A 27715-nucleotide genomic window follows, 5' to 3' on the forward strand; every position below is an offset into this window, starting at 1 on the left:
TCATGATAATTTATTATGCGGTGACATGGGGCAGGATGGTGACAAAGTGTCACAGAAAACATGTTTCCATTCTGGAAATCTCACCATGTGGAGGCATATATTTAGTCTTTAAGATTAAAAAAAAAAAAAAGGCATCCAGGCATGGTGGCTCATGCCTGTAATCCCAGCACTTTGGGAGGCTGAGGCAGGCAGATCACTAGGTCAAGAGATCGAGACCATCATGGCCAACATGGTGAAACCTCATCTCCACTAAAAATACAAAAATTATCTGGGCATGGTGGTGCATGCCTGTAGTCCCTGCTACTCAGGAGGCTGAGGCAGGAGAATCACTTGAACCCAGGAGGCAGAGGTTGCAGTGAGCCGAGATCACGCCCCTGCACTCCAGCTTGATGACAGCAAGATTCTGGTTTTTTTTTTTTTAAAAAAAGTCTTTAAAATGACATCCTTTTAGTATAGGCAGTGAAAGGAGGAGGATGGGTTGGGAAAAGTTGTTTGGTAGATCTTGAAGGAGAATATCAGAGCAAGAGGGAAGAACAAGAGGCTACCCCAAACAACCATGACAGCTGATTTTCTCAAGAGATCTCTTATCACTGTACTACAAATATAAATATATGTGATAAGAATATTAATTCCTTTGAAAGAAGCATTTATAAACAAGTTGGGGGTGCCTCTGCTAATTTAAAATAGTATCTAGTTCTACATCTGTTAGATGCAGTCTCAAATTTCCCGTCACAGACCTGCACATGGGCTCCCTGCTTTGCGATAACTGCATATTGCACTGTGCCCTTTTCAGTTAAATGTATATTTGGAAATGCTCTAATCTAGACAGAATGCATGAAACAGGGAAATCGTTTCATCATTTCAACATTTTTGCCTGTATTCTATTTAGGTTTTTCTTCCTAAAACAACCATTTCTTAAATCCTGGGCTTTTGACTTAACTTCTTTGAAAGTGTGTGAAGCATTACTCTAGGGGACAGCACTGACCCCATTAGAAACACTCATCAAACAAGGGTTGAAAAACCACTGACTGCATACTGTGTTCATTATTTGAGTGATGGGTTAATCAGAAGCCCAAATCTCGGCATTATGCAATATACCCATGTAACAGACTTGCACATGTGCCTTCTAAATCTAAAAATAAAAAAATAAGGAATACTGATCAAGCCTAACCTCATTCATTCCTGTCATGAGGAAACAAGCCCAAGAGGGCAGGTCAACTGTAAATTTTGCTCCACTTCCTGTCACTAAGTTCCTTGAGGACAAGGAGGGTATGGAATGCTGCTCTTGTGCCTGCACACAGCTGCCAGCACAGAGGAGCACACATATCTATCTGCGGCCCTGGATGTGCCTGCTGTCTGCATTCCACCAGGACTCTGGATTCTCCTTTTCAACCTGAAAACAACTCGTGTCTAATTACTCTTCCATAGGAAGCACAAGCAACAGATCCCCAGAAGTCACTCGGGACTGAGTTTCAACACTTTTGTTTTGCACAATTTCAGCACTCACACCGGCTGCAGCTGAAGACCACAGCATTTCAATGAAGAGCGACTGGCTCCTCCCCACCCGCTCTGCCCATAGGCTGCTGTGGTTAGCACTGCGCTCAGAGACAGAGTAAATAAAAAGCAAAAGCCCCCGTTGTTCTAAGATAACCACAGAAATGACAGATGCGGTTGCATGCAAACTGGGGGGAGAAGAGAGATAGACAGCAACAATACGAATCCAACAAAGCATGGTGACAAGAAGCCTGGGTGGGCAAGTCCTCTTGCTGACGTGTGATGTCAGAGATCAGATGGAACATGCCCTCTTGGTCCCACCCTCCCCTCACCCCTGAACTCTTCCTCTTCCGGCTGGCTGGGTTTAGAATTTCTTCAGCAGGGAAGAAGATTTTGCCCCCCTGGAAGAATGCTAATTTCCAGGGTGAGTGTCTCTTTGGGAGACCCCCAGCCCCAGCTTACGGGATGAACAAATGGTCAGGAATGAGAAAAGCTGAAGTGTGGTGGCAAAGGGAGGGGGGTTTCCTTTGGCCCATTTTTCAACCCCAAGTGGGCTCCAGAGAGCTGCCAGCTGTGGTCACGGTCATCCTGGGGTGCGGGCAGAAGGATGGCTCAATACCTCAGCTCATGGCCACCACTTCCGGGCTCCACTTCCTTCCTTCATCAAGTAGTGTAAAATCATGAGGACCCAAGACAGCTGGAAGCCACCCACCTTGTTGTCCATGGTTGCTCCATGGTGCATAATCACATTCTGGACACAACCCGACACATCCACATCACCAATACCACATATACCTGGTGGCATTGCGGCTTTCTGTTGACCTGTGTGAACCAGCCTTCAGGCACCAGGGTTCTCACTCACACTGAGCACGCTGCCTGCCATTCAGAAGTTGCTCAATACATGTCTTTGGACTAAAAGAGCAAAAAGGTCGGGGAGCCAATTCCACTCTATCAAATGGGAAAAGCCATCAAGGAACAGCCGTCACGTCAGTTAGGAGACCACATACGTATTGTCACCCACTTTCTTTGCAGTGTGTCGCCATCTCAGCCATTTTCAGAGCTGCTCTTATCTTTGTCATGACCATCATCTCCGTGGCATCGGTGATGACAAACTTAAAAGGTGAGAGGCATAATTGTAAACCACACCTTTTTAAAAAAGACTTTGGAAGCAGCATGATAGATTGGCTAAAACATCAGGTCATAGAGAGAAAAACCTGGGTTCGGATCCTAGTTCTGTGTACGAGTCATGAGTCCTGGTGAAGCCACTTCACTCTGCTACTGTTCCCTTGTCTAGAAAAGGGAGATAGTGCTACCGCTGTCTCAGGGTTGGCGGTGGTGGTCTGCTGAAACAATCCATGCAATAGAACAATACTTCTGATTGTCTTGTATTTTATTTTTACTGCTGATCTCCATATAGCTACTCAGACAGTGCGCTAAAGCAAGAAGAGAGCAGAGTTCTTTCCCTTCCACTTTTCAGCTCCTGAGACGAAGGCCTGGACATAGCAAGGCAGGAGCTGCAAACTCAAGCATGCAGAAGAGTAACAGAAATGGGCCGAGTGGTCAGGGGCCGATGAAGCAGAATCGCTTTCACATCGTCTGACCTCTTCCCTCTGCTGGAAAAAGATGGCCTCCCTGGCTTTCGGTTTCCCCCTTGAAGAGACAGGAGTATGTGAGTGGTTTGCCTTCCTCCTTCACCTCCTATGAGAGAAAGAGCACAGTGTTTCTAGATGGCAGTCAACACTCAGGCTGAACACAAAAGGGTCAGCGAGAGGTGGTGGGGAAGATACCAGGGGCGGGGCAGGGAGGTCTCTTTAAAAGGGCGAGCTTGGGCGCGGTGGCTCACGCCTGTAATCCCAACACTTTGGGAGGCCGAGGAGGGAGGATCGCAAGGTCAAGAGGTCGAGACCATCCTGGCCAACATGGTGAAACCCCATCTCTACTAAAAATACAAAAATTAGCTGGGCGATTGGCACGCCCCTGTAGTTCCAGCTTCTCGGGAGGCTGAGGCAGAAGAATCACTTGAACCCAGGAGGCGGAGGTTGCAGTGAGCCAAGACTGCGCCACTGTGCTCCAGCCTGAGTAACAAGAGCGAAACTCCATCTCAAAAAAAAAAAAAAAAAAAAGGACAGCTGCTACCCAACCCAACCAGGTATTTCCAGTTCTTTTGATAATCCAAAGATTCTTCAGAATCGTTCAATGTTACACATGTTCAGGGTCAACATAAAATGGCAGGTGTATTTTGTACAGTGTTTCTCATAATATTAATAGCAAATGACTAAAAACAGCCTGTGTCCATCAGTAGGGGATTGTTAAACTATGGTAAATCCATACAATGGGATACTACACCCCTGAAAAAAAGAATGAGGACGAGGAAAGATCGCCAAGAAAAATTAAGTGAAAAAAGCAAGGTTAAAAATACTGTGTATAGTCTGCTGTAATTATGGAAGAAATAGAGGGAGGGAGGCAGATATATATTTGTACTGACTTTTATCTGCAAAAAGAAATCCTGTAAGGTTGTGTAGGAAATTAATACAAGTGATTACAGGGGAGGGCAGGGCAGGACTGGCCAATGGAGGCAGGGATAGGATTTCACTGGACACCTTTCTGTAGCGCTCTAATTTTAGAACCACACGAATGTATTGCTTATTTGAAAAATAGTACAAAAGCACTGTGTACACCAGCTACTGGGAAGAAAACATCTCCAGGCTACAAACAGTCTGCAGGCTTCTGGGCTGCAACCTTTGCACTAAGGGCTCCAGAACTGGAGAAGCAGAAAAGTTGGCAGCATTGGGTCCAAGCTTTAGGTTTGAAGACAAGTAAGTTGTTCAGTATCTGGTGTCGGGAATTCTCTCTGGATTGCCTAGCAATGAGCCAGTTGGGCCCAGCAGCCCCCACCACCTCTAGGGGGAAAGTGATGCCCTCCAGCTTCTATGGGAGAGGCTGCTCCAAAACTCAACTGCCCAGGGTCACCAGGTGCTGCTGGGCAGATGGAATTTCCTGGCATTCCTCAACCATTAAGGTTGCCTGGAACCCTAGTAGTCTGTTCCCCTCTGTCACGGCTCTGCCCCACTTGTCCCATACAAAAGAGAGTGACAGGTGGATACAGTTCCTCCTCTGGAACACAACATCCAGCGTGTCCAAATGGGCCCCAGCTCAGCCCACTTCCCTAGAGAATGCTGAGAACAGAGGACACGCTCCCCTGCTGACACTGCTGCCAGTCACTTTCGGGCAGCACCACAGAATGCCATTCATATTCACCCTGGCCCTTTGTATGTCTCTGGTCCTGTCACTGTGAAGGAACTCACTTAGTGTCATGGCTTGAACTGTGATCTCCAAAACAAGGCACATTGAAGCCCTAAGCCCCAGCACCTCAGAATGTAACCTTTTTGGAAACAGGGTTGCTGAGGATGTAATGAGTTAAGATGAGGTCATACGGGAGTAGGGCGGTTCCTAGTCCAAGATGGCCAGTGTCCTCATAAAAATGGGAAAATGTGAAGACACACACACACAGGGAGAATGCCATGTGATGACGAAGGCAGAGACCGGAGTGACGCCACTGCAAGCCAAGGAAGACCAACGTCAGCTGGCAAACCATCAGAGCCAGGGCGAGGCAAGGAGGGGCCCCCTGTATACCACAGAGAGATCGTGGCCCTGCTGACACCTTGGCTGCAGACCTCTGGCCTCTAGAACTGGGAGACCTGACATTTCTGTGAAGCACCCAGTTGGTGGCACTTTGTTATGGCAGTCCTAAGAAATTCATAAACCCAGCAACCTCAGGCCAACTCAGGTGGCAAAAGTACCTGCCACTGCTCCTCCTCAGCAGGTGCCTAACAGATACTGGTGACAACTCTGCTCCCAGGAATGAAGATTCTAGGACCTGACCTCGTCAGGTTTATTGTGTCAGAACACATCAACTACTCAACCAATCAACAGTACTTGACCTTGTGAAGAATGCAAGAGAAATAAAACATTCCATTACTGCCCTCAAGGAGTTGACAATCTGATAGAAGATTCAAGAAAGACACATGTAATAATGGCCAGCCCTCAACATTATCTTCCCCCAACCCTCACCATGACCAGCAGATGTCATAGAGGTAACTCTTAACTAAGTTGCACTGTGCTCCCGGCTGGATTCAACTTTTTACTGCATCTCATCTTGCTGCTCCCTGCGTGTGTCTGGAAGAACTGCTTTTCGAGCTCTTCAGGACATTATTTAGGATGTCAGCCTATTCGCCACTGCTCCTGGCATGGAGCCCACACTTCTTGCCCATTGTGGACACCCACTCCTGGCCAGAATTGTCTGCCACCCCTGGTGAAGTTGCTCCCATCAGTTTCTCATCAGCTGTTTTTTCCCAGTCAGAGAAGGAGATCCTGTGGGGTGTTGAGCCTATTCTGCAGCTCTCGATGAATCTGACAAGCCAAACACATGAGATCCAGGTGGTCTGAAAGTCTACTTTGTTGAACTGACAGTTTTCTAGCCAGGGGCAGGCTACAGAAAATCAGAGATCCTCGGCAGAAATGCCGCTTTCGTTACCCTCATTCAGAACATGTGTTTGTTTGGCCCAGCCTTCTTGCAAGTGGCTGCTCCCAGTACCCCTACATCCAGGAACTCTGGTTCTTACCATCAGCAAGACTCGTGTCCAGCCACACGCCTAGCAGGAGAGGAGGCAGCACACCTTGGCTGAATTATGCCAGCAGTCCTGCTGGATCCCAGCACGCTGGACTCTGGCTCCCGCAGGGTTTCTCTTCTGCTGAGCGCCCAGTGGAGGCTTTGTCTGGGCTCATGGAGGAAGGCAAGTTGCTGCTGCCCTACCCTTGACAAACAGCCCGATGACCGGGGTGGCTCTGTGCCAGGATCCTGAAGGGCAACTGTGGTTAGGGCATGACCTGCTGTTAGAACAGAGAGGAAAAGATTCCTCACTTTGACTTCAAGCAATTCATTTGAGATTATCTGGGTTGGGCTTTGAGGCAGACACTGTTGCTGACAAGCAGCATCCATTTATTCTTTCCTCCTTTCTAGCAGAGTTCCAGCTCTGTTCACTTGGGACAGTGACCTGCCACCACCAGTGAAGTCACTCCCATCAGTTTCTTTTTTTAAGACAGAGTCTTGCTCTGTCCCCAGGCTAGACTACAGTGGCACAATCTTGGCTCACTGCAACCTCTACCTCCTAAGTTCAAAGATTCCTCTGCCTCAGCCTCCTGCGTGCTGGGACTACAGGCGCGCATCACCACACCCTGCTAATTTTTTGTGTTTTAGTAGAGATGGGATTTCACCACGTTGGCCAGGATGGTCTCGATCTCCTGACCTCGTGATCCACCCACCTGGGCCTCTCAAAGTGCTAGGATTATAGGTGTGAGCCACTGTGCCCGGCCCATTAGTTTCTTATCAACTCTTTTGTCCCAGTCGGAGCAGCAGACCCTGTGGGATGTTGAGCCTATTCTGCAGCTCTCAATGAATCTGACAGGCAAAACACATGAGATCCAGGTGGTCTGAGAGTCCAAGAGCACCAGCTCAGAGGCCTTACCCAGCCAAAACAGTGCAGGCTTCTTGCCAGTGGATAGGTTGGGGTGGCCTCTACCCCGCCTCTGGTTGTTAAGACGTGAAAGGAGCCCTGCCAGGGGTGCTCAGGGAAGTGTTTTCCTGGCTCTTTCCTTCTACTGGGTGTTGTGCCATCTAATGTGTTGATTAGAACTTCTGCAGCCACTTTATAACCATGAGAGGGAAGCCTGAGACGGAACAGAAAGAATGCACCCAGGCCCTTGATGACATGGTTGACCACTGGATCAGACAACACCAACGTCATCCTTCCTCCAGACTTCTTATTACACATGTAATAAATATCCTTCTTTCAATCCATTGAGTTGTGGGTTTTTGCTACTTGCAGCTAAGATTATCCTAAGTGAGGTGCACTGAGATGTTCCTGAGACCACAAGACCACATTCCTGAATCCAGTCCCACTGTCCTTACTACAACATTCCCAAACTTTCAGGACACACATACACACACACACACACACACACACACACACACTTTTCTCTCCACCTTTTCTTGGTATTCAGTCCTTTTCCCAGACTGGACACATTTCGCCATATTTTCAATAAATTCCGTTACATACGGCAATTCCATCATTTAATTAAGAAGCATTTTTTACCCCCACCGATGTACTAGACACTTTGCTGGGCTGCTGGGACTCAAGATGGAAGTCAAGGACTAAAAACTGAAAAGGGTATGGAAGTCCCTCAAAAAACTAAAAACAGAACTACCACAGGATCCAGCAATCCCACTTCTAGGTATATGTCTGAAGGAAACACGATCAGTAGCTCAAAGAGATCTCACACACCCATGCTCACAGCAGCAGTATTTACAATTACCAAGACATGGAAACAACCTAAGTGTCCATCAGCATAGGAATGGACAAGGAAACTGTGGTGCGTGTGTGTGTGTGTGTGTGTGTGTGCATGTACATAATAGAATATAATTTATCCATAAAAAGAAGGAAATCTAATATTTGTGACAACATGGGTCAACCTCAAACCTTGAGGGTCTTATGCTAAGTGAGGTAAGCCAACAGAGAAAGGCAAATTTATGATCATATATGTGGAATCTAAACAATTGAATTCAGAGAAACAGAAGAATGGTGGTTTCAAGGGGCTGTAGGTGGGGGAATGGAGAAATATTGGTCCAAGGGTACAACATTGCAGTTACAACGTAGATAAGTTGGTAAGTTCTAGAGATCTAATGTACAGCATGATGACTTAAGTTAATACTGTATTGTATACTTGAAATTTGCTGAGAAGGTAGATTTTAAATGCTCCTATCACACACATAAAAAATGGTAACCAGGTGGGGTGATGAAAGTGTTAACTAACTTTATAAAAAAAAATTTTCTTTTTGAATTCCATGTTAACCAACTTGATTGGGGTATCATTTAATAATACACACATATATCAAACCATCATGTTGTACACCTTAAATTTACAGAATTTTATCTTTCAGTTACACCTCAATAAAGCTGGAAGAAAATGAAACCTTGCGTAGGTACAGCAAATGAGCCCCACTCTTGGAAAAGAGGTGAGTGCAGGGTGGCAAATGCTAGGACAGGATGCACGCAGGCTTGCGTGGGCACAAAGAAAGGTGCAGGGAGACCGGGGGCCGGGACACTGTTCGCAACACACTCCTCAGAAAAGAAATAAATTCTTGAAGGGAGATGAGGAAACTGCAAACAATAAAGAGAAGGAGGCAGACATTCACAACCGAATATGTAAATAATAATACAAATAACAATCAACAGAGGTGGCAACGGACAGTCCCTGATACAATGGACCAGGCGGTGTTTGAAAGATTTCTGGGTACTACCCATTTAATCCTCCTCCAAAGCCTATAAGGATTACAGGATTAGCCCCCTTTTGTGGGTAAGTAAACTGAGGTATGGAGAGGTTAAGTGATACCGGAAGTGCATAGCAGAGGCAGGATTTGGACCCGGGTAGTGGAGCTCCCAGGCTCACATGCTTTATAGGTTACACTGGTAATTCTCACAGTGGTCACCAGAAGAGAAGCCCCTGCAGCCCCTGGTAACTTGTTACCAATTCAAATCTTGGGCCTCATCTCAGACCCACAGTTAGAACCTCTGCGGGTGAGGCCCAGCATGCCACATTTTTGCAGCAGGCCTTCCTTGTGACTCTGATGTTTGAGAACCCTGCTTGACACATAAGCCTGTACTGAGAAGGAATGGCATGCCCGGAGGACCATGAATGCTGCAAAGAGAAGCAAAAGCCGGAAGGAAAGACCAGTAAGCTGTGAAGAAGCTTGCATGTCATCTTCAGGAGGATGGGCTTTACTGTATGGGCATGAGGGAGAAAGGTGTGGGGTGAGGCAGGGAGGTGGCTTGATTGGGCTTTGTTCTCTGTAACAAGAACTCTGGCATGAGTGCTAGTAATAGACTAGATGGAGAAGAAGATGGAAGAAGGAAGCCCAGGGAAGAGGCTGATTCCATGACCCCAACAAGTACAGCAGGGGCTGTATTAAGGCAGTGGCAGTGCAGAGAGAGGAGGGATAGGGACAGATCCAAGAGACAGAGTGTGATGACAGTTGAACATGGGTACTGAGCTGGCAGGGGTGTCTAGGATGACTCCATGACATCTGGCTTCAGAGGTTAGGTAGATGGTGACATTATTTAGCCAGACCGTAAATGCTAGAGGCAGAACAGGTTTGGCAAGGAAGAGAATTAGTTCCACTTGGAAATGTTAAGTTTGAGGCTTCCCTGGGACATCAGGGTGGAGGCATTTAGGATGCAGTGGGAGAAATATCTGGTGCTCAGGAGTAGATACGGGGCTGGACATATAGGCGTGGGATTCACCAGTGTAAATATATGAGAGTTGAAGTCACAGACATAATTAAGACTGCTCACAGACTGTGCAGAGGGAGCAGGGAAAACAGGGCTGGAATAATGCAGGACACTGACATTTAATGGACACTCAGAGCAAGTCAGCAAAGGAGGCTCAGAAGCAGTGCTTAGAGAGAACACAAAGGAAATGATGTTGTCTCAAACCAAAGGATGAGAAAAGATGGAGAACGTTTAAAGAACTAGAGGTTGACAGCACATTCAAATGTTGTACACGTGTCAGACATTCCAGAGAAGAAACCCTGGACTTATCAATGAGAAGGTCACAGGTGAACTCAGTCATAGCAGTCCCAGTGGAGGGATGGAAGCAGAAGCCAGATTCATTCATAGATGCATTGTCCAATAAGCAACAGCTACCATGTGCCAAGCTTTGTGCTTTGTGCTGGGATAGGGTGATGAACTCAGCCCTTACTAGGTAGTGGAGAGGAGAGAAAGTGGACAGAAATTACAACAATAATTATGGGATCACAAGTGGGGTAAGTGCTCTGGTGAAGACATGAAGACATACAAAAGGCTTGCTATAGGGAGCCTAGAGCAACAAGACCAGCACAGAAGATGAGAGAAAGGAAATTACATTTATGTTGGGTCCACAGGGTGAATAGGAGCAACCCAAGGAAAGGCATGGAGGATTGGTCAGAGTGGTGGGAAAAAACTATAGGGAAAAGATGTACACCTTCTGAAAAGTTGGAAGTTTCTGCAGAGCCCCAGGGAAGAATAGCTGAAGGCAGCTCTTCTATAACCCTGAGGCAGAGGGACAAGGAGTAGGTACAAAGGAGTGTAGGGGAATTTATCTTAAACTGGCTTGTTTACTTATATTGACCAGGAACTGACCTTTGATCATCTGTGCCTGTGAAGTTCCCTGAAAGGGGAATAGTAAGCGTTAATTGCTTACAGGTTGTGTTTGCTCCAGGTTTTTGGCATTGTGCCTGCACTGAATTAAAGCAAGCAGCTCCAGCTTCTCGGGGTTGCTCTCTGGCCACTAGAGCCGGGCAGTGACCTAGCTGCTCCTAAACCACATACCTGTGTCTGAGCACTCCTTTCATCCGTTGGCCAGGGTCTGTGGGACAGACCTAGCAGAAAGGTGGGTGGGAAGTATGTTAAGGGACAGCAGGCATAAATACCCTCAGCTAGGAAAAGCTTCTTTGTGTGTTCAAGAAATGGAAGGAAAGCAGGGTGGCTAGAACAATCTGGAGTTGAGGTTGAAGAATAGGACTTGATGGGCCAGGTTAGAGATTTGGGACTTCATCCCAACAAGCCATAGGAAATCACGAAAGTTAAAATCTAGAAGGTTGAGAGAGACGTGATCTGATTTGCATTTTTAAAAAGATGACTTTAGCTGCTTGTGGGGAATGAAATTGGAAGAGGAGGGATGTGGAGTGGATACGTGAAGGCTGATTGGGAGAGTCATTACAGCCCAGGCAAGGAATGGCAGCATCTTGGACCAGGGCGATGGCAGAAGAAGTGGGCACAGGTGAAGAGATTCTAGAACTATTTAGAGGTGGAGTCAAGAGGTCTGGGTGGCCAATGGGATGTGGTAAGTGGGGGGAAGGAGCAGTTGAGGCCCCCATGGACTCTGTGGTCCCTACATCTACATCTGTTCTTAGATACTCCCACAGGGCCCTACATCTACATCTGTTCTTAGATACTCCCACAGGGCCATTGGGATGGAAGAGCACAGAGCCCCTGAATTCCAAGGCAACAAGTCCGACTGGCTTTGGTTGGGCTCAGGTCAGAACTAGAGGACAAGTCCTCCCAAGCCTTCCTTTCCTAAAGGAGCCTCTAATCTTTTACAGATTAAATGACTTCTTCTAAATAGGCCTCCTGAAAATCTCATCTTGTTTGGTGACAGTCCTTCTGGTGTCATGTCCTGTGGGGTAGGATGCCAGGCTGGGCAAGTCCCATGGTGAGTGGCATCTCATCACAACACCCTACGCACTCACTCTTCAGGGCATTCATAAAGTGCATTCGGTACGTGTGGGACATGCTAGGCTCCTAATGCCAATCTCCATCTGATCAGCTTACCTTTTCCTAATTTTGTCAATTTCACAACAGCATGCTAGATTTCTATTTTCATCATTATAGCAGGCTAAGTACCTAGATAAACCTTGCCATTAGAAACTACTAAAAAGTCTTATATAATTTTGTTTTTAATTTCCAAAAGCATTGATGAACTGATAAGAAAGGAAGGAATTCACTGGCCAGGGGCTTCTTTAGATAATAAATATCCTGATGCTGACTATAAAAATGATTGTAATGTACTCAGAGAAACTAAAGACAAGCTTGAAGAGGTGAGCAGAAGACAAAGAGCCATGAGGAATAACCACGAAGTCTTGAAGAATGAACCAAAGAGAATGTTTAGAAATAAAAAAATAAATAATTGAAATTACAAACTGTGGATAAACATAAGAGCAAATTAGATACAGTTGGAGAAAGAAACAGTAAACTGGAAGCTGGGTCAATAATAAATTAACCAAAATGCAGCACAAAAAGAAAAGACACTGAAAATATGAAAGAGAACTTAAAAGACATGAAAAATCAAGTCTAACATACATCTGTTTGGAGTTTCAGAAGGAGAAGGAAGAGAATATTTAAGCGGATAGTGACTAAGAATTTTCTAAAGTGATGAAAGATGCCAAGACACATGTTCAAGAATCCCAAGAAGAATAAATAGAAAGAAATGCATACACAGACACATCTCAGTGAGATCTGCAGAGCAGCAAAGACAATGAGTGTCTTAAAAGCAACACAGAGAAAAGAAAAATTACTTTCAAGAGATTAACAGTTAAGCAGATAATTTCTCATCAATGACAAACATGACAGAAGCAGTGGTAAAATACATTCAACATGCTAAAAACAGGTGACTGCCTTCTGAGAATTCTATACTTAAGAAGATATGCTTTAAGAATAAGAGAAGGCTGGGTGCAGTTGCACATGCCTATAATCCCAGCACTTTGGGAGGCCAAGGCCGGCAGATCACGAGGTCAGGAGAATGAGACCATCGTGCTAGCATGGTGAAACCCTGTCTCTACCAAAAATTAGCTGGGCATGGTGGCACACAGCTGTCATCCCAGCTAATCAGGAGGCTGAGGCAGGAGAATAGCTTGAACCCAGGAGGCAGAGGTTGCAGTAAGCCAAGATCACACCACTGCACTCCAGCCTGGGGACACAGCAAGACTCTGTCTCAAAAAAAAAAAAAAAAAAAGATATTATCTGATAAAAAAAGAAAAAACAAAAACAAACCTGAGAGTCTGCCACATGCAGATTCTCACTGAAAATGAAAAATGTTTAAAGATGGACTTCAAACAGAAAAAGACAGAATCCAGATGAAAGATCTGAGATTAAGGAAGAAATAAAAAGAAACTGAAAATGGATTTTCTCAGTGTGTTGTTGAAAAAATTACAGACTGGTAGTCAGGCATGCTTATACTGGTATCTTGCTGCCATCTCTTGCTATCTGAGAAACTTGAATCAAATTACTTAATCTCTTAGAGTCTTGATTTTTTCATCTTAAAAATCCATCTAACAGTGTCACTTATACAGGCATTTTTGTGATGAATAAATAAGCAAATACCTACAAATGCTCCCAGCACAGCTTCTGTATCTGGAAGGGGTAAAGTGTTAATTTCTTATCCCTTTTCAATTAATGAATAAATTAAAAAAATAAGATATTGCTAGCAACAAAGAATGACTCCCTGTGCTTCCAGGTAAAATCCTGGCACTGTTTCATATTGTGCAGACAGGAAGTGGCGTTCGGAACTTACTTTCTTTTCATCTCTCCAGTATCAAGCCTAAGATCTTTTGAACGAAATGTTTATGATTTCTTTATTTAAGCAATACTGCATGCGTACACACAAGCCCCAGGGATATACCCCAGATTCTAGTTGAACTCACAATTCTAAAATAATTTGTGGTCACAGTTTTATGGGGTTATAAAATAGATGCCGGTCCATCTGGAGCGCAAAACGACATATCCTGCCCATCCTCTGTCCTCACATCCTTGCACAGCGCTCTCCTTCTAACTAGGAGATGGAGACACACCAATGATCCCTCTGCAGCTTCTGCCACCCCAATCCCCAGGCTGGAGAACCCCCCAGCTTCTTCCATGACCCTACTCGCAGTTTCATTAGCAACTGAAAAAGGAGAGGAAAGCCAAGGTTAATAAAAAGTAACTAAGAAAAGTTGGCTTAGTCTCCTTTAGGTTCTGTGCCCAATTTTTATTTGGCAACACTTCAGGGGAAACAGGTAAAGTCAGAGTGAATCCTTCCTCGGTGGTGCCCAGGAAAGCAAAAGCACTGGTCCTGAAGTTCTAAGTCCTGGGGTGGCGCCCCTACTCTGCATTTGCCACTTACATGTCCCTGGGCAAGCCACTTAACCCCTCTTATTTTATTTATGAGACAATAATTATATCATATTTGTAGAGCATTTTACAACGTACTAAGTGCCTCCACAGTCATAATTTGATTTAATATGCTTACCCAAGTGTATAATGGTCAGTGCTAATACCTTACTGCATTGCTGTACAGATTTGAAAGCAGAGTCTGTGGGTTGCTGTGTGAGTTGCAAACACTTTCATCAACAGAGAAGATCATCTCCAGTGTCCATAATTTAACCCAGTCAAGTGCCTGCATTTGAATTCTGGTTCTACACTTAGCAAGCATGTGACCTTGAGAGCAAGTTGCTTAGCTACTTTATACGCTTTGGTTTCCTTACCTTTAAGTTAAGGAAAACAATTATTGTACTAGCTTGTAGTGCAGAGTTTTGCACATGGTAGGCTCTCAGTGAATGAGAGTTCACTTGAATTTACACCAAGTTGAGTTGGCAGGTGTCTGACCACACGTATGTACTCAAAAATAGCCATCCTTCTTCCTTTCTGCTCCCTGGTAGCCTCCACCCTCTACATCCCTAGGCAAATATTTGCAAAGGGAGGGCAGAAGCTCCAGATAGCAGGACACACCCAGAATTTCTTTCTTAAAAGTAAAGCCTCATTTTCCATTTTCTATTTTCTGTAGGCTTTAGTTTCCACTCTGTTTCAGGGGCATCTCCCTGCTGACTTGGTTGGAAACATAGCCCAGACTCCCCAGGGTCCCAGTCAGCCTGGACCCCTTCCTACTTCTCCTGAGGGATTTGATGTGACAGGCTGGAGAGTTCTGGACCATGGGGCACTGGCTGAGACTCAACCACCTAAGTGGATCGCACAGTTCACCCCTTTGAGAAAAATCACTGATGACTGAGCCAACGCTAAATGGATCTATTATAATGACATAAGAAGCAGAGGTTAATTTAAGCCAAACTGACGAATAGATGGAAACTACTTGGCTGCACAAAAATAAGCAACCTCCATTTAAAAGGCTTTAAGTTCATGAAGGACTTTCAAATTTTCACTGTTTAATTCCATCCTTACAACTTCCCTAAGGGACAAGAAGGACAGCTCTTTTATAGATGAGGCAACTGAGGCCCACAGAGAGCAAGTGGTGAAGCTGAACGGGAAACACGCTCTTCCCGCCACACACCTGACGCTGCTGCCTAGCACAGCTCCTCCATCTGAGCTTTCTCACTTCCCTGGCTGCCCACTTCCAGCTTCTGTGGACCAGATCCTAAAGGAACAGCATTAGGAGTCACATCACGTTGGCATTTGCATTCAGAATGGGACAGGCCAGGAGGATGGGAGACATGGCTTGGTCACTCAACTTACATCTTAGTCCACAAAAGGAAAACACACCCTCGGGAGCTCCAATTAGGCCCAATCAGCCTGGAGTTCCCAACTGCCTGCAGCAATGAAGTGGGCACGTGTCCTCTCAGTGAGGGCCAGTCACCCGTGACTGTCACTCTGCTAGTTAACATTTCTCTCTGAAGCACGTCTGAGGTGGCCCAGCCATTTCACAGGCTGCAGACAGAGGCTGTGTGGCTGCTGGGGTTGAATGCACCTGTGAGGCTGGGACAGAGAGGGCTGGACTCACCACTGTTGCCAGGCCAAGGACATGGTCAAATCTTGAACAGCTGCCTTTGGCCCTATAGCCCGCACTGAGACGAAATCAGGCAGCAGGCATGAAAGGATTCACCAGTGGGCCTATTGGTAAAAGTTACCATCTGGGCATCTCTCATTCTGTTTTGGTTGGGTTTTCCTGGTGGATAGCTTTATAAGCAGAGGGTGAGTCTCTCAGGGTGGTCTCATCTTCCATTCTATAGCTCTGTGGCACCTTCTGCAGGTTCCGAATACCACCTCCATCCTAATGGTACATAGTCCACATCATACATGCCCAGATCCATGCTGATTCTAGAAACCTTCCAGGGTACATGCAGAGGCAGGGCCAGCAGTGCTAGGTTCTCTATGACAACATCCCTGCCTAGACGAAGGAAGAAGGATCAGAAAGTCCCGAATTGAATCCTGGCTCCCTGCTGGGAGAAATCTCACCTCCTTCTGGATTATAAAGCAGTCAGTGAAGGCCAGCAGGAGGAGAGTGTGACCCTTACAAACACTAGCAGGCACATTCTACAGCCTGGGCAGAACATCACCGGGTTAATCTCCGGAATGGCCCTCAGACACTATCTTTTAAGATGGACACTCATGGAACAGTCCTCCCAGGACTTCCTGCCACCACTTACCTGCTGAAATCTACCATCCTTGAAGACAAAGCTCAGTTCCCACCTACTTGGCTAAGCCCTCTCCAAGGCCCAGTTTCTTTCTAGAGCCCATTCAGTCTGCCCCACCTCCTTGGCTATCTGGGGAGGTCAGTTCTCTCTGCACTTGGGTCTGGTCAAAAGAAATATTGTGTCCCTTTTTCTTTTTCCTAGTACAAAGCACTTCATACAGTAGGTGTTCAGTAAGTATATGTTGATCCACTTTGGTTTTTGTTTCACTGGCATTAAATCACAACAATGTAACCCTCAAAGTGTCAGAAAATTTAGATGTGCTGTGTGTTATAATCTAATTGCTATTCAGTACAAATTGGAACTTTTCATTCTATTTTAAACTTTTGTAAATAGGGCTTCATTTTTTTAAAATAAGTTTAGTTGGCGATGTGGGACTGCAGAATGGAAGCCGAGCAGTTTCTTTTTCCATTGGCATTCATGTTACCTGGCAGTTCTTTTTTCCTGTCGCTGGTTCTGGTTCAAGCTGCAGTTCAATGTAGTAAAATTGTGTTCCTTAAAAAGAAGTATGATATCAGACTTTTAAACTGGCCTTTTTCATCTCTGTATTCCTGGATGGCCTGTGCCTGGGGCAGCTCACCTAGCATGGAGTCGGGGGCTTATGGCTCCCATTTTACAGGTGTGTGGAGAGAGCTCTGTTATCAAGCAGACCCTGCAAACCAGTGGGGTCAGCCCTTTGTATGAAGCCAGTCAGGGACAGGGGGATCAACAGTGTGGGGGAGGTGTCCATGACACAGGTGACTATACCAGGACTAGATGTCTGGTGTGAACCCACACAAGTTGTTGAACCTCTCTGAGCCTCAGTCTCCTCATCTGTAGAAAGGACATGGTAAGGCCTGTATCAGAAAACGCCTGGCACATGGCAGGCATCTGACAAATGATCTTACTATTACATGTGCTGCCCTCACAGAAGTTTGTTGGATGCCTTGCTGCTTCCACAGCTGACTTCATTCCCAGAGTTAAGCCACATCAGAAGCCTGTTCCCCAAAGAAAGTTGAACCCCAAAAATCCGAGTTCTGAGAGACACAGCAGGGGGTTGTAGTCCACGGAGAGGGTAATGATGAACATCACAGATGTGTCAGATGCTAGAAAGAATGCATGCTGGGGAAATAGCAAATATACTCTGTGGTATTTGTGGCCAAGACAACCACAGCCTAGGAACAAACTGTGTTCTGAGTGAATGCAGAATTAAGCTGAGGTGAGATACCTAGAGGGGACGGGAAAGCAAAACATCATGACCAAGAACAGGAACTGAGATGGTGACTAAGCCCCTGCTAGCCGGAGAAGGCGCACCAGTTCTCTGCCTTGGGAGGAATCCACGGTCAAAGCTAATCTCACACTTCTACAGTATGTGTGCAATTCGTTGAAAAGCTTAATTCAGCAGTTTGGTAAATTCCATTAGCAGTTTATCTATGGTACGTAAAGAAGCTATTTTTAAGTGAATCCTTTTTGGCTAAAGGCTCCTGTTAAGAATCCTAATGAAACATGGTTCACATAATGTAAACCCAGATCTGTGCAGATTCTAGAAACCCTCTCAAGTAAACGCTAATGTGCCCTGGCAGGGAAGCTGTGCTTGACTCTGAACAATGGCACCCCTGTCTAGATGAAGGAGGAATCTAGACCAGAATCGAGTACCAGCTCTGAAATTACACCGCCTCAGCTATGTGACTTACATCTCAGTTTCCTCATCTGGAAAGGGTGGGTGATCACACTACCTTATAGGACCCTGGGGAGAAATATACAAGGTTCTGCACGAAGTACGCAGCCTGCAGGAGGGCAGTCTCACAGAAGCTCTTTTGATTGAAGCAGATAATTTTTTGCCCAAACAAACAGAAAGGAATAAGAAAGAAATGGCAGCAGAAAGATTACCCACGTGGAGAGGACATCTGATGGTGAGGTCATCGTGCAGGAAGGGAGCTGAGACAGTATCACTGTATAACTTCCTGGAGCCACTTTTAAAACAAACCTTCTCAAACCCTATCGGTTTGAGAAGATGAAACAATTCACAATGTGGATGTACTCAATGCCACTGCACAGTACACTTAAAATGGTTAAAATAGTACATTTTATGTTTCGTATATTTTATCACAATAAAAAAAGATCCAAAAACAAATAAAAAACCCTAAATCTCAACTCTCCGCTCACTAAAGATGGTAAAATAAAAATAACATAAAGAAAAGCTGGATGGCCCTCCCTCTGGGATTCTGGAAGGAAGGCAGAGTCCATGCACCCAGATGCCACACAAAGGCACTGTGAATCAAGATCTCCGTCCTGTGGATGATCTGTATATGGGTGTCTATTCAACCCAAGCTCCTGGAAGACCTGAAAATCAAAAAGCCACCACAGGCCATGGCACCACTGAAAGATCTGGAGGTTCTTCTGCTGAACAATTTGTCATTCACGATGCTATCTCCCCGACGGCATTTTCTGAGCATGATTGAGATGACTCCACCCACAGAAATGAACTTTCAGGAACCTGTCATCCAACCCCACTCCACTGTGTCCTCCGCTGCGGATGGTGGCGCTGCTGCTGTCTTGCTCAGAAAACCTGCTTTGGGAAGAAAGCCTCTAAAATTTCAGCCCTGCTCAGGCTAAGAAATAGCAGCTTTGGGCCAGGCATGGTGGCTCATGCCTGTAATCCCAGCACTTTGGGAGAGCAAGGTAGGGAGATCACCTGAGGTCGGGAGTTCAAGACCAGCCTGGCCAACATGGGGAAACCTCATCCCTACTAAAAGTACAAAAAAATTAGCTGGGCATGGTGGCACATGCCTGTAATCTCAGCTACTCAGGAGGCTGAGGCAGGAGAATCACTGGAACCTGGGAGGCAGAAGTTGTGGTGAGCCAAGATCGCGCCATTGCACTCTAGCCTGGGCAACAAGAATGAAACTCTGCCTCAAAAAAAAAAAAAAAAAAAAAGGAAGAAACAGTGTCTTTGACAAACCATCTCCTTCCCTACAGAAAAACAAAACCTGGCTGAAGGCAGGATGGGTCTCTCTGGCCAATATCTCTCATCCCTTTTCCCCTGACCTCCCTGACCCCATTCATGTCTTTAGAAGGGCATGGCCCTGCTGAGGAGGTGAAGGGCTGCTCCTGTGCCTCAGGGCCCTGCACTGTAAATGCTTCCCAGCCTGAGCTGTACTTCCAGGTGCAGCTCAAATCCTGCCTACTTTATAAAGCCATGAGAAGTACACTCACTTGCCTGTAAACACTAACATCATTGGTTACTTTTTATATCATCCCCTGCTATGAGCTAAACTGTGTTCCCCCGACACACAATTCATATGTTGAAGCCCTAACCCCCAGTGTGATGGTGTTTGGATATGAGACCTTTAGGAGGTGATTAGGTTTATATGAGGTCATGAGGGTGGGGCCCTCATGGTGGGGTTAGTGTACTTATAAGAGGAGAGACCAGAAAGTTAGCGTTAGCGCTCTCTCTCTCTCTCTCTCTCTCTCCTCTCTTCCCTCTCCCCCCACACCCTCCTTCCCCTCCTTCCCCTACTTCCCCTCCTTCCTCTCCCTTTCTCTCCCTCTCCCTACCATGTGAAGACTCAAAAAGAAAGCGCTTTGGGCAAGCCAAAGAGAGAAACTTCACCCACCAAACTGGCACCATGACCTTAGACTTCCAGCCTCCAGACTGTGAGAAAATAAATTTCAGTTGTTGTCCAAGCCACCCAGTCTTATATTTTGTTCTGTCTGCCAGAACAAAGACATCCCCACAAAGGGTCTGTGTGCATGCCTACTGCAGAGACCACCCCCGGCTTCTTAAACCAGACCCCCTACAGAACCCTTTGCTGGCACAGCAGGGACTTGGCACACATAGAAGCTAATTCGGTGAGAGACTCTGCCTCTGCCTCCTGGGGAATCTTAGTCCAAGAGAAGCACAAGTTGTGAAGGGCCAAGAAGGGAAGGAGCACATCTCAGCAAGTTGGCTGAGAAGGACCAACAAGGGGCGGAGTATACCCTTAGCATGGAACTCAACCACAAGCTCTCATAACGGGGAAAGCCACCATGACCTGTCTCTCTCTCTCTCTCTCCTCCCTCTCCCCCCACACCCTCCTTCCCCTCCTGCTCACATGTGGGCTCACATGTGCTTGGACCACCTGCTTCCTCACATCCCTTAATTCACCCGACATGGATCAAAAGGTAACTCCTGTATTCTCACTTCAATGAAAAGAAACTCACATTTAGAGGGCTAATCCCAAGGACACATGACTGGTTAAGAGTCAGAACCCAGGCTCTATGCTAGGTATTCAGAGGTGGCAGGCTGTGACATGGTTGAGGACTTGGCCCTAGAGCCAGGCTGCCTGGGTTCAAATCCCAGCTCGGCCTGTTATCAGCTGTGTGACCTTGGAAAAGCTACTCAGTCTCTGGAAACCTTGGCTTCCTCATCTGTAAAATGAGGAGGATGATGATAACAGTGCCCAGTTCATAAAACTGTTATAAAGAGGAGTTCATTTATGCCAAGCTCTCAGGCAGGCTTGGTGTATTTCTGTGTGTCAACCTTGAGGTACAGTGGAAAGAGGGTCCCTGGAGTTCTGTGTTTGGTCAAGGTGGGGCTGCAGGAAGTTGGCCTCCCTCCCACATCAGCACCAATCCAACCCTCTATCCCGGGGGTGGAGGTGTGTGCTTATGTGCATAGACAGTGTGGCAAAGCTCCATCCATTTACCTAAAGAACTCTGGCGGGCTACGAATCCCGGAGCTCAATGCTGAGCAATCTCTAAAGTCAATAAAGTGAAAATAAACCAATCGCCCAGGCAATAGGAGATTTTCCTCTTGTCTGCACTGGTAATCGGGTCATTGTAGCCACCCTCCCACTTTCCCCGGTGCTGCTGTGAGTTAAAAAGGAAGAAAGGAAGCTGGTCAGGAGCACAAGTGCAGGTCCCGGGAGGAGGGCCGCCACACCTGCTGGTTCCAGCTTGTCCTGGTGCACCTGTAACGTGTGTGCTACGTCTCACCCTTTTCATCTTTCCTCTAACCAAGCCCAGAAGGGCACAGAGTTCCACGGGCTCAGGGATACACTACGAGCACAGGGCTGGGTGTGGAGCTGACCCAACCTCACTGCTGGAACTTACTTGGGTAAAGCACCGTTTCCACCTTCCCACAAGTTCTCCTGCCCAGCCTCACGTTTTTCCAGCCCCAGGCAGAGCAGCTGTATTGTGTGAATAAGAGATCTTCAGCACAGGTGGGGTGGGGACAGAGACCCTTGGAATCTGAACCACGGGGGAATCCTGCCCACTCCTACCTCACTGTATCTTCTAGAAACCCTGGAGCATCACCCAGAGCCAGACTTCACCCACCACAAAGCCTCCTGCCCCATAAATGCCTCCCTTGATCAGCTCCATCCAGGATGTGTCAACAGACAAGGGAAGAAGGTGTCCCGCTGACATTCCAGGAAAGCCAGGGCTGGGAGCTGAAACACACTAACGATGGGGACCACCACCTCCAGAAGAATCTGTCACAAAAGAAAATTCTATAGCCCTCAAGCTGGAAGAGCCCTGGAGATAACTTTGTCATCACACGGTGGCACCCTCTAGCTGCCCCAGGCAGATAAGTTCCTTCAGGAACCGTCCCTAACTCTGAACTTCAGGAGGTCCTTCCTGTATCGAATTCAATCTTCAGTGAAAGGGCAGAGCAGTTACAAGGCAAGAATGACTGAGAACTCCAAGACCTGAGGCCAAGACCCAGCACTGTGTCAAGGTGTGGAGCCTGCAGAGGACAAACCCCAATTGCTCCCCTCAGCTCAGCCTAACAGCACCCTCGTTGATGTTATCCGGATGATGTCATGCTAACTTGACCAGTTAGAGCAGCTGTGAGGGGAAACAGACCCCAAAGGTCCCTCTGCTGAGTCCTGCGAGGGGAATGGGGTGTCTTAGTGTGGATGCTGTTGGTGAGTGGAGAGCCAATGGAGCATGATGCTTATGGCACAAGCTCTGAAATGGCCAAGCTGCCTAGGTTCAAATCCTGCCTCTACCACGTATTGGTTGTGTGACCATGGGCATGATACTATGCCTCTCTCTTCCTCAGTTAACTTTTCTATAAAATGGGCATGATGGCAGTGCCTAGCCGATTGGGTTGTAGTGAGGCTTACACAAAGGAATACATGGACAGCCTTGAGCCATGCCTGGCACTTTCTGTGCATTGCTGTTGTGAAGGTGACCAGTTTGCCTGGGACAGCCTGGCTCAGGCCTGCGGTCCCAGCATTGCTATGAATATCCCCGCTTCACTCCCGGGAGTGCCCAAGGTGGGATGAGACAAGGCTGACTCCCTTTGGCTTCTTCATGTCCACCTGGTTATTTCCTTGGTTCATGCTGCTGTACTGGGGAGCCAGGTCCCCAAAGTGGGACCACAGCCTCCCTATGTGTCAGTGGAGAAAGCAAAACCTCTGGAGCCCAAGGGCCTGGACCCACGTCTACCACTCACTACCAACTGACAAAGGAGCATGATTTCGCAAAGACTCAGTTTCTCCATCTGTAAAATAGGGCACACTTGTCTCTAGAACACCATAATTCTATGACATTGTAAGAGGACCTGGACCTGCTCTTAGAATCCTGAATTCTGCAATATTCTGCAATATTTGACAGTACTGGGGAGCCAGGTCCCCAAAGTGGGCTCTGCCCTTGCCACTGACGTGTCTGCTCCACAAACTCAGTGTTTCCTCTTCTCCTTTTTCTCTGCACATTGTCTTTCCCTCTCCTTCCTCCACCCGTACAGCTGTCCTCTCCTTTCCTGCTTCCCTGTCTACCCCTTGGGACTCTGGTAGTGCACACAGGTACTGTCCGGCTTTACTGGAGTCTCCCCGACCCTGTACCTGGACAGGGTCCAACCCTTTTATGGCTCTAACTAAACTGCCTTATCAAATTTCTCCTGGAGGAAGGAAACAATTGGAAAAGTCAAAGAAATGACCAATAGATGGATGAATGGAACCATGTGCTGGGTTTTGTTGCTCCTGTTATTGCTGTTTCTCTCTCTCTCTCTCTCTCTCTCTCTCTCTCTGTGTGTGTGTGTGTTTGTGTGTGTGTGTGTGTGTGTGTGTTGTGTTGGTGGGAACAAAAAGTGGACCAGTTTGAAATGGTCCATCGAATGCTAGAGCTCTCTATAAAACTGTCCCAAGAGCTATTTTTTAAAATTTATTTTTATTTTTTGGAGACAGTATCTCACTTTTGTTGCCCAGGCTGGAGTGCAACAGTATGATCTCAGCTCTCTGCAGCCTCCACCTCCCAGGTTCAAGCAGTTCTCCTGCCTCAGCCTCCCAAATAGCTGGGATTACAGGTGCCTGCCAGCACGCCTAACTAACTTTTGTATTTTTAGTAGAGATGAGGTTTCACCATGTTGGTCAGGCCGGTCTCAAACTCCTGAACCCAGGTGATCTACCCTCCTCAGCTTCCCAAAGTGCTGGGGTTACAGGTGTGAGCCACCGTGCCCAGCCCCCCAGGGCTATTTTATGGGAAACCCTGGAGGCTCCCCTCCAAGACAGCAGCCTCCCTATGTGTCAGTGGAGAAAGCAAAACCTCTGGAGCCCAAGGGCCTGGACCCATGTCTGCCACTCACTACCAACTGACAAAGGACCATGATTTCGCAAAGACTCAGTTTCTCCATCTGTAAAATAGGGCACACTTGTCTCTAGAACACCATGATTCTATGACATTGTAAGAGGACCTGGACCTGCTCTTAGAATCCTGAATTCTGCAATATTCTGCAATATTTGACAGTTGCATCTTTTAGTTCTTCTCTGGGGGAAACATAGGAGGGAACCAGGGCCTTGGAAAATATAAAATCTGAAGTAATTCTCGCCTAAGGTATCATGGTGCGTGTCTGAGTCCTCTGTGCATTGCAACAGAATAGACACTATTTTGTGTGGAGGAGAAGCAAGGGAGTAGTGTGAACTCCGTGGGTACTCAGTCCCTGAGGAATCCCTCATGAGTCCTCCCCCAGCCTAGCTTCTCTCAGCAGCGTTGCCAGTACCCGGGCAGCCTGCAGGTTCAACCCTCCTTCTCCACAGCAGGTTCAGCAAATGTTGCAACAAGGAACCCCAACACAAAATGGATGGCTATTGCGGCCACTGCCCCAGTGCTGGGGCCTGCCTCCTGCAGGCTCACCACAGGCTGACGCATCTCCAGTCACCCACCACACCTGGGGTTCCATCTCCATCAGTGGCATCACCAGCCACTCCAACTCTGGTACACAAATCGCCACCTTCTTGGTCTCTTCTGCTCTAGTTTCTGACATTTATTCAGTTACCAGATTGCATTTACTCCGTCGTTCTCTGGGTTCAAATCCCCATCCCACCACTTATTTGCTGGATGACCCTGGATAAGCCACTTAACCTCTCTGACTGTTTCCTCCTCTACAATATGGGACAATCATAGCAATCTCCTCATGAGGTTGTCATGAGGATTCAGTGAGATTAAACATGAACATCTCCTACCACAGGCCCTGGGACACAGCAGATGACGTTTCCCCCATCCCCAAGCCTTTTAGCCCCTTCCTCTCCATTCCCCCAGGCCCTGTTCAGCCCCTCAAGGTTCTTCCCAGCTTCTCTTCCCAAGCTTCCTCCGTGGCAGTATTCCCATACACGGCTGCAGAACACGTTCTTCTGAACCCAGCTCCAGAAACGTCACTTCCCTTCTCAGAAACCATCAAAATATCCCTAGGCTTAGTAATGAATTCCTAGACTCCTAACACCCCAGGGCCCTGCCATCTCTCCCAGGCAGCACTCCTCACCGGATTGCCTACTACACTATTCCTTGCTCCTCAGGTACATCCCACCTTCATGGGTTTGCTCAGGCGTCCTTCCCCAAGATGCCCAGACCCAGCCTCCTGTTCAAGGCCCAGCCTCAGTGCCACATCCAGGATGTCCTCCGTGAGTCACTCCTTCCAGAAGTAACGTCTCTCCTCCAAACTCCCTCTACATGCTTTATAGTATAGAACTGAGAGGTGACAGGACCTCAGAGGCCATGCATGAAGCCTCTCACTTATCATTCAAAAACTGTGCACAAAGTGGCTTATATGCAAATACTACCCCACGAGGTTGTGCATGTTAATTTCACCTGAAAAGGGGCATGAACTCTGGACCCTCGAACTAAGAGGCTGATTCTCTGCGAAACGAGCTGCCCTGATATCATCTCCCTATGCCCACATCCTTGATAAAACGATTCTTTGGTACCTGCTGTTTTCTTCCAGAGACAAGGAACCCACCACTTCATGAGTTAGGTTCTTCCTCTTGACCTCTGACCACCCTGGGACTCCCACAGATCAGCCCTTTCTGTTCTCTGGAGTCACACAGAACGAATTCCTTTGAGACTCCTGGTGTCCTCCACAGAGCCAAACAGGGCAGGTTCCCAAGCACACTATGTAAACAGATAAATGAACTCAGAGGGCTTTCCCACGTGGCAGGGTACATTGCTGCAGCCCATGCATTCATGAGTGCGCGCGCACACACTTGGGCAGAGTCAGCACCAGGCTGCTGAGCACACAGCCCGCGGAAGCAAAGCCCCAGCAGCGGCCCACTTCCTGACCTCCTTCCTTTGCTCTGCGAGGTTCTCTCTCTGTGTGTCTTTCTGACTGCCTGTCTCGGTTCTTTGTTTCTAGCATGGCAACAGCTGTGGATGCCGCCTGCGTGGCCAGGGGTCCTAGCAGCACTGACCTGCAAGGTAGGAGTTTCGATTCTTAGACCTGTGACCTTGGGCAAGTCACTTTACCCTTCTGAGCCTCAGTTTACTCATCTGTGAAATGAACAGGCTGGATGAGGCTGGAGGATTCTTAAGGTCCCTTCCTGACCCAAATCCTAGTGCTTCTCGGCTCCCCTCCAGTCCTGTTACCGAGTGACAGGGAGGGGCGCAAAGGCCGGGCCAGGCCCGGGGATTGTAGAGGAGCCAGCTGTTCCCACCCGAGGGTGCACAGCCTCCTGCCAGGCCCTCTGCGAACTCCATGTGCTGCACACACCCGCTCACAACCAGAGGAGCAGGCAGGAAGCGCCGCCCCCCGGCTGCCCCGAGCGCCCACCCTCAACCTTCCTCCACTTTACCTTGGGCGTGTAGGCTTCCCGTGGACCTGCCCGCGCCACCTGCTTGGCTCACAGCTGTCAGGCAGCCGCCTGCACCGCCGCCTGCTGTGCCGGACTCTTTCCGCTCCGATCCGCACCGGCTGGACCAGCCCCACAGCGAAGCTGAAGGGGAAGCGGCGCCCCCTGGGCGCCCTCCGGGATCTGCGGGAACCGCCGCCCCCGCCGCCCCCTGGGTGCCCTCCAGGACGTGCGCGCGCCGCGCGGTGGGGTCTGGGCCGGCTGGCGCGACCTGAGACGGCCCGGGAGCCTGGGTGGCGAGGGCGGGGCCGCGACCGACTTAGCCTGCCTGACTGGTCATCTGCTCCCTAGGCCCCCCAGACCCCTTGCCCCGATTCAGGTTCCTAAGGTGGGGCATCAGTCGGGCCCTTGCTGGCTCACTGGAGAGCGATGGTGTCTAGCTGTGCGCCCCCGAAAACCCGGCTGTTATCTCAGGAACAGAAACTAATAACGGACCTTGTTCTTTATACTTTTCTGACTCTTCTATATATTCTACCGTGGGCGCAAACGGTAAAAACAAAACAAAACACCGGAAACCCCAAACCCAGTATGTATTTGTTAATAAAGCACGAAGTCAATTTTCCAAGGCCTCCCAAGGTGTTCAGGCTGCAGGATAACCCCTCAGCCGAGGGCACAAGGCAAGGCCCGCCCTGCCCACTCCAGGCACAAGCTGATTTCCAGCCTGACCCTCTCTCCCTCACACACACATCTCTGCTCTGGACACAGTGGCTGTTGGCTGTCACTAGCTGTTCAGAGCTGCTGGGAGTCCATGCTTTTTGCCTGGAACACCCTCCCCTTTCATCTCTGACTGTTGAAATTCTATTCATCCATCCAGGCCCCTCTGAAGCATCACCTTCTTGGAGAACCGTTCCCCGGACACTGCCCCTGCCCATTGCTGCGGTTCTTCCCTGGTAAGCCCATCTTTCTGGTGCGGTTTATGTAGTAATATCTCCCTCACACACACGCTAAGCCGTGTTCCAAGGTGGAGAGAAACAAATTAGCACTTACTGAGCAGCTGTTATAAATTGCTGAGTGGAGTCCTTTCTTCTCCTTGCAGCCCAGCCAGCCACTAGCCCACAACTGCCCTCCACCCAACCAGAGTTTGAGAAGG

At 47.8% G+C, this 27715-nt stretch overlaps 1 protein-coding gene across 3 annotated transcripts in view; it reads right to left on the reverse strand.

The window, feature by feature from the left end:
* CRACR2A (calcium release activated channel regulator 2A) overlaps positions 1 to 26824 on the reverse strand; it is a 137083-nt gene extending 110259 nt beyond the window's left edge. The window contains exon 1 of one of the 3 annotated variants that reach the window (XM_078338467.1): positions 26569 to 26824. The gene's annotated coding sequence lies outside the window, so the exon portion shown is untranslated. Of the gene's footprint in view, positions 1 to 6116; positions 6259 to 25707; positions 25848 to 26568 lie in introns of those variants that run through there. The other 2 variants (XM_078338468.1, XM_054238030.2) reach the window with 2 other exon arrangements.
* Between the last annotated feature and the right edge of the window lie 891 nt (positions 26825 to 27715).

This window comes from Callithrix jacchus, chromosome 9 (assembly GCF_049354715.1).
Source record: "Callithrix jacchus isolate 240 chromosome 9, calJac240_pri, whole genome shotgun sequence".
NCBI lineage: Eukaryota > Metazoa > Chordata > Mammalia > Primates > Cebidae > Callithrix > Callithrix jacchus.